Raw genomic sequence first — 5944 nt, 5'->3', positions numbered from 1 at the left:
TCTGTCTCTGCCATGAGCCCCACCTCCTAAAAACTGCTAGGCCCTTCTTTTCGATATCCACAAGCGACGTACTTGCAGACACAAAACTATTACAGATGCACACACAAAAGGGGCAGAAACGGAAGTCGGGGGGGACTATTAGGTTCATTCTGGCCTAGCAACGAAAGACCCGAAGACCCTACAACCGGAAAAGACCCGAATACGTCACGCAGCCACTTCACTCCCTGACAATATTTCAAGTTCTAACACAGAAGGCTGTCCATCTGCTTGCAGGATGAAGGTACTGGATATTTACCGACGACCTACTGTGTGCCAGGCATTGTGCCAGTTTCTGCAGGAGATACAAAAACAGGTACCTGTCGTTAATTACTCACGAAGCTGCCTTTAGGGGACTTATACTGACTATGAACAATATTACTCATCATTCATTCATTGAACAAATATTTATTGAGTACCAGCTTGATACTGAGATTCAGCAGAAAATGAAACAGATTTTAAAATTCTACCCTCAAGAAGCCTACATTTTAATTGAAAGAAAGGGGTAGTGAGCAAGATAAAAAAGTAAGACATTTATTATGTGAGACAGCAATAAGAATACAGAATTAAAAATAAACTAGGGAAGGGGCATACGATTGCAGGGGGATTTCCACTTTAAACGGGGTGTCTGTGGCAGTGGGGGACAGGACAGAAGGAGACATAGCTGAAGGAAGAGAGGGAAGAAGCCATTTGTACATGTAGGGAAAAGAATTCCTAGCAAGGGGAACAATTTCCAGCAAGTGCCAGGCCACGCAGGAGAGTGGCTGGGCGTGGGGGCAGCAGCTAGGAAGCCAGGGCAGTGGGAGGAAATGGGCCCGGGAGACAGTGGGACCTGAGCTGACTGGGGCAGGTCACACAGGTGAGCTCACTCAGAGTCTTCCCAGCCATCGTAAGGGCGTCGATTCTGAGCAGAGAAATGACATGATCTGATTGGCGTTTTAAAAGATCACTCTTGTTGCTGTGTTGAGAACAGGGATGGAGATGGGGTGGGGGGTTGGGGAGGATGGGGAGACCCATCGGAAGGATAATGATGACAGAGGCCACGTGCATGGTCTCGAACACGGAGTGAAACAGAATGACCGCATTAGGGCAGTTACCCCGGCATCACTGTCTGGAGCTGGGAACCGAGTGTGTGCAGTATTTAATCCCTGGACAGGCAACACGGAGAAGTGGGGACGGCCTGCCACGCACCTGAGCAACCATGTCCTCATTTATAAAGCAGAGACAACAAAAATCATAGTGGCCAGGCCCAGCAATGACCATGAGTGGCCATGAACACCATGGAGGCCACTAGAGAGGACTCTTTAAGCCAACCTGTGTTCTTCACAGACACAGCGGCCTGACCAAAAGCAGCAAGAGACCAGAAAGCTCTTTCTGGGCAAAAACTTCAAGATGACTGGAACTCAAGAGGCACAGCTGCCAACAATAAAATGCTCTTTACAAAAAAACCTCGAGCTACTAATTGAAAAAGCCCTCACACGGGTAGAGTAAGAACAGGCCCGCAGGTCTGTGTCCAGGGGCCTCGGTCACACCTCTGCTCTTCTCCTGACAACCTCGCATTCGCTTTAAAATTGAACAACAAAACTGAACACAGCATCCTGGTACGGGTCTGACACACGGCCAGAGGGAAGATAACGCCCTGACCTGACCACGTCATGCTGCTATTAATACACTGAAGCACATCTGTTTCAAGGAAACACCACAGCATCCAGAAAGATGCCCGGACCTGTCAGAGCGTATCTGTCTGTGACCGTGACTGCGACCGTCCTGGCCGTGTGGGGATTGTGTTTGAACTAGTCTTGGTCAAGCCTCTGCTGTGTTGATGGGTCGTTTCTGATACACAGATTTCAAGTCCACTTTGAACTCAATTTCCATCTTTCAAGATATTAACAAACGTACCAAATTGAGAGGACTCTTTAAGCCAACCTGTGTTCTTCATAGACACAGCGGCCTGACCAAAAGCAGCAAGAGACCAGAAAGCTCTTTCTGGGCAAAAACTTCAAGATGACTGGAACTCAAGAGGCACAGCTGCCAACAATAAGATGCTCTTTATAAAAAAACCTCGAGCTACTAATTGAAAAAGCCCTCACACGGGTAGAGTAAGAACAGGCCCACAGGTCTGTGTCCAGCTGTGGTGCCACGACAGGGGCCTCGGTCACACCTCTGCTCTTCTCCTGACAACCTCGCATTCGCTTTAAAATTGAACAACAAAACTGAACACAGCATCCTGGTACGGGTCTGACACACGGCCAGAGGGAAGATAACGCCCTGACCTGACCACGTCATGCTGCTATTAATACACTGAAGCACATCTGTTTCAAGGAAACACCACAGCATCCAGAAAGATGCCCGGACCTGTCAGAGCGTATCTGTCTGTGACCGTGACTGCGACCGTCCTGGCCGTGTGGGGATTGTGTTTGAACTAGTCTTGGTCAAGCCTCTGCTGTGTTGATGGGTCGTTTCTGATACACAGATTTCAAGTCCACTTTGAACTCAATTTCCATCTTTCAAGATATTAACAAACGTACCAAATTTGGTGCTAGATGTAAATGTTATAAACATGCCCGCCTTTATTTCATCCAGGTTATTGAAAATAAATTAAATAACATTTGCTTACATAGTGCACATTCAAGTTCAAAGACATGTGCACAAGCTCTCCTCCCCTGTGTGAGGGACACAGGAGAGAGGTACCTGGCATCCCGAGGCTTGTCATGATTGGAGGAGTTCACCTTGCCGGCCTCACAAGAGAGGCCCATGGTACAGGGGTTAACACACAACTCTGCAGCAGACTCACCTCTGCTACTTAGGCGACCTCGTTACTGGGGGTGACTTTGTTACTGGAGGTGACCTCGGGTAAGTGGCTCACTCTTTAACTCAGAATGCCTTCCTGTAACATGGGGACAACCCTAGGACCTCCCTTACAGGGGCGAGCTGAGGATGCAATGAGAATACATATAGAATATTTAGTAGAGAACATCCATACTCAGTAAATAGACTCACGGGAAGTTGCAAAAATAGTACCGAGGGTCCCATGTCCCCATCACTCGGTTTCTCCCAATGGTGACATCTTATATAAGCTTGATCTTTTTTTTAATCACATTTTTTGAGGTGGATTCATCATCAGCCTGATTTCACAGATAAGGAAACTAAGGCTTATAGAAGTTAACTCACGGCCCTGGGTCACGCGGCCAGTAATCGGTGTGGTTCTAGAACCCACACTCTCATTACTCAGCGCACTGCACCTCTTGTGGAGAGGGACTGGGAAGAAAATGCGGAGGGACAAAGGAGGGCGCTGCCCTCTTATTCTGATATAGACGGCCTGCTACGATAGCTCTTCCTTGGTACAAATCTGAGGCGTAAGGAAATGTCCCTCAAAAAACGAAATAACTGATAATTGGGGAGTGCGGTGTTTGGAGGAGTGAATACTCTGTAAATATTCATGTCGAAATTACAGAACCCACTACGGCCATGCCACCCTGAACAAGCCCGATCTTGTCTGATCTCGGAAGCTAAGCAGGGTCGGGCCTGGTTAGTACCTGGATGGGAGACCACCTAGGAAGACCAAGTACTGTAGGCGTAAAAAATAAATAAATAAAAATAAGAGATTGTAAGCTGACAAGGTCCTTGCAATCTGTGAGGTCAACCAAGGGTTGCCTCGCCTAAAAAAAAAAAAAAAAAGAGAGAAAGAAAAGAGAAAAAAAGAGAAATTTCAGAACCCTCGGAGTGACAGGTAGTCACTTCCCACCAAGCTTTGCAGAGGTTCCCAAGAGAAGCCCCTGAACCCTGAAGTCCAATAAGCTAAACTCACTCCTAGCAATACGGGCTCTCAGGTAGGTAGTTGGGAATTTTTGATAAACATGATAAGGTTACAGAGCAATTTTAAGTATAGGAAACATTTAGATACCACATACTGTGGGCCAGGCACTTAACATTTATTACCTAATTTAATCCCTCAACATCCCCCCTAAGAAAGTCCTATCATTATCTCCATTTTAATGATGGGGAAACTGAGGCACGGAGAAGTTAAGTACTTCACTCGAGATTACATAGCTGATAAGTGGTAGGGCTGGGATTTGAACCCAGGCAGCCTGGCTGTGCGGCTCATGCTCCTAGCTGCTACTCATCTTGCCTTTCTGAAGACTACCAGGGCCTAATAAACCCCAAGTCGATGGATGCTTCTCCCATTCCCACATGGCTCTGCGTGATTCCACGGAGTTCAGCTTTCATTATTTTATTGTTCATGTACGAATTCTCTGTCTTCTAAACTGGCTCCTAGGGTGGAGCAAGAATCCTGCTTTCACTTTTCCGGTCCCTTCCACAGGGCTTAGTCCAGTGAGAAGAACCGTCTTAGGGTGATACTCTGTGTGGCTCTGCCATGCAGGTGTTCCAGTAGGTCGGCACCTCCTGCTCTTTCTGGGTGCCGACTGGCTCATCTCTCAGTGCCTGTGTGCAAATGGCTTACTGACCCAACTTCCCAATAAAGTTAAGCCATAAATCAACACCCATCAAGACTTCTCCGTTTCCTTTTAGTGTGAGATATCTCAGAATCGGTCCTTTTCCAATCTTTACAAAGCTTCTCGTGTCTTCTACAAATTCTTAAAAATAATTTCTAGTGCTCTGAATCTGTAGTTGCTATTTTCTAAAAGGCCCTAAGATGTTTTGAGAATGAAGGAGGAAAATATTTAGCAGGAAATAGGAAATGTACATGACTACACTAAATGGGGGAAATGACAAAGTTACCTTGGCTGAGGAACTGTACCAACCCTAAGTGACAGGGTGTTAAAGTCGCTGAGTGACCCTCGCATTCACTTCAGTAAAGACTCTTGTTGGCAACATGATTCTTTGAGGGGTGAAGCAGCTTAACTCAGCATGAATGCTCAATTCTAGATGAATTTAGCTCTTGGAACTCACCACAGTCTGGACAATACCCTGAATTTGTCACTTATAAAACATATTTGTCCAAAGCGTTCCCTACTAACCCCCACAGCCAAATACATCGATAGCTTTGGCTCGAACCACTACTGGAAATAGTATTCTGACTTCCTGACACCAACACTAATATTTTGGCCGCTTCTCATATGACATCCAAACTTTTGGATTTCAAAAACAATGCCTGGGATAAGGGAGGAATATCCTGTGGTACAATAGAAAGGGAAAAAATTATTTTTATTCCCTAAGCAAGTCCTTTTAGAAAGGCACAAGCGTCTTTTACTAACAATGTTAAAATGTAAAGTTTAATATAGATGTTACTATGGTGATCTGTGCATCTGCAAACTCACATGAGATTTTAGCATTGTGCTGTACTGTAGATAACTGTGAAGGTAATGTAACTTCAGTTTATGAAAAATGCAGAGATTCATCTATACCTGACATTTGTTTCCAAGAGTCTCACTGATTTTCTGTACTTTCAAATACAATTCAAAGTCCAGATTTTAATCTTTCGATCTCTAAAATTCTCTTATTTGGCTAATTTAGAGATTTCCTTGCTCCTTCAGCAAAACAAAAATAATCACTTCATGTAAAAAACAATCCTATTTCTAGAACCTATGAGAACTTTCCATTAAGCATTCTTATCTTAAATGCTTCCTTTCTTCTTGCCCAAAAAAGCCCAAGTTTATGTGACACTCGGCATCTAATTCGAGAAGTATATTTTTCTGAGTAAACACTATCTTATACTTTTTTCCACTTTCTCATTTCTTTTTGAAGATTTAGAAAATTTTCACAAATAGGGTTAACTAAAACTACATGAAATCCTTAATGTCACCGAACTATACACTTAAAAATGGCTAAAATGGTAAATTTTGTTACATATATTTTACTTTCATAAAAAAAATTACATGATACATGGATGGACCTAGAGGGTATTATGCTGAGTGAGATAAGTCAGACAGAGAAGGATAAATGCCAC

At 44.4% G+C, this 5944-nt stretch overlaps 1 protein-coding gene and 1 pseudogene across 1 annotated transcript in view; one reads left to right on the top strand and one right to left on the bottom strand.

The window, feature by feature from the left end:
• Positions 1-5944, bottom strand: part of ZDHHC14 (zinc finger DHHC-type containing 14) — a 240238-nt gene that overhangs the window by 191272 nt on the left and 43022 nt on the right. The gene's annotated exons all lie outside the window — the stretch shown is intronic.
• LOC111741472 lies at positions 3495-3613 on the top strand (annotated as a pseudogene).

Source organism: Pteropus vampyrus, unplaced genomic scaffold (assembly GCF_000151845.1).
Source record: "Pteropus vampyrus isolate Shadow unplaced genomic scaffold, Pvam_2.0 Scaffold78, whole genome shotgun sequence".
Taxonomy (NCBI): domain Eukaryota; kingdom Metazoa; phylum Chordata; class Mammalia; order Chiroptera; family Pteropodidae; genus Pteropus; species Pteropus vampyrus.
The sequence above is the reverse complement of the archived record's forward strand: the minus strand, read 5'-3'. Positions and strand labels throughout refer to the sequence as shown.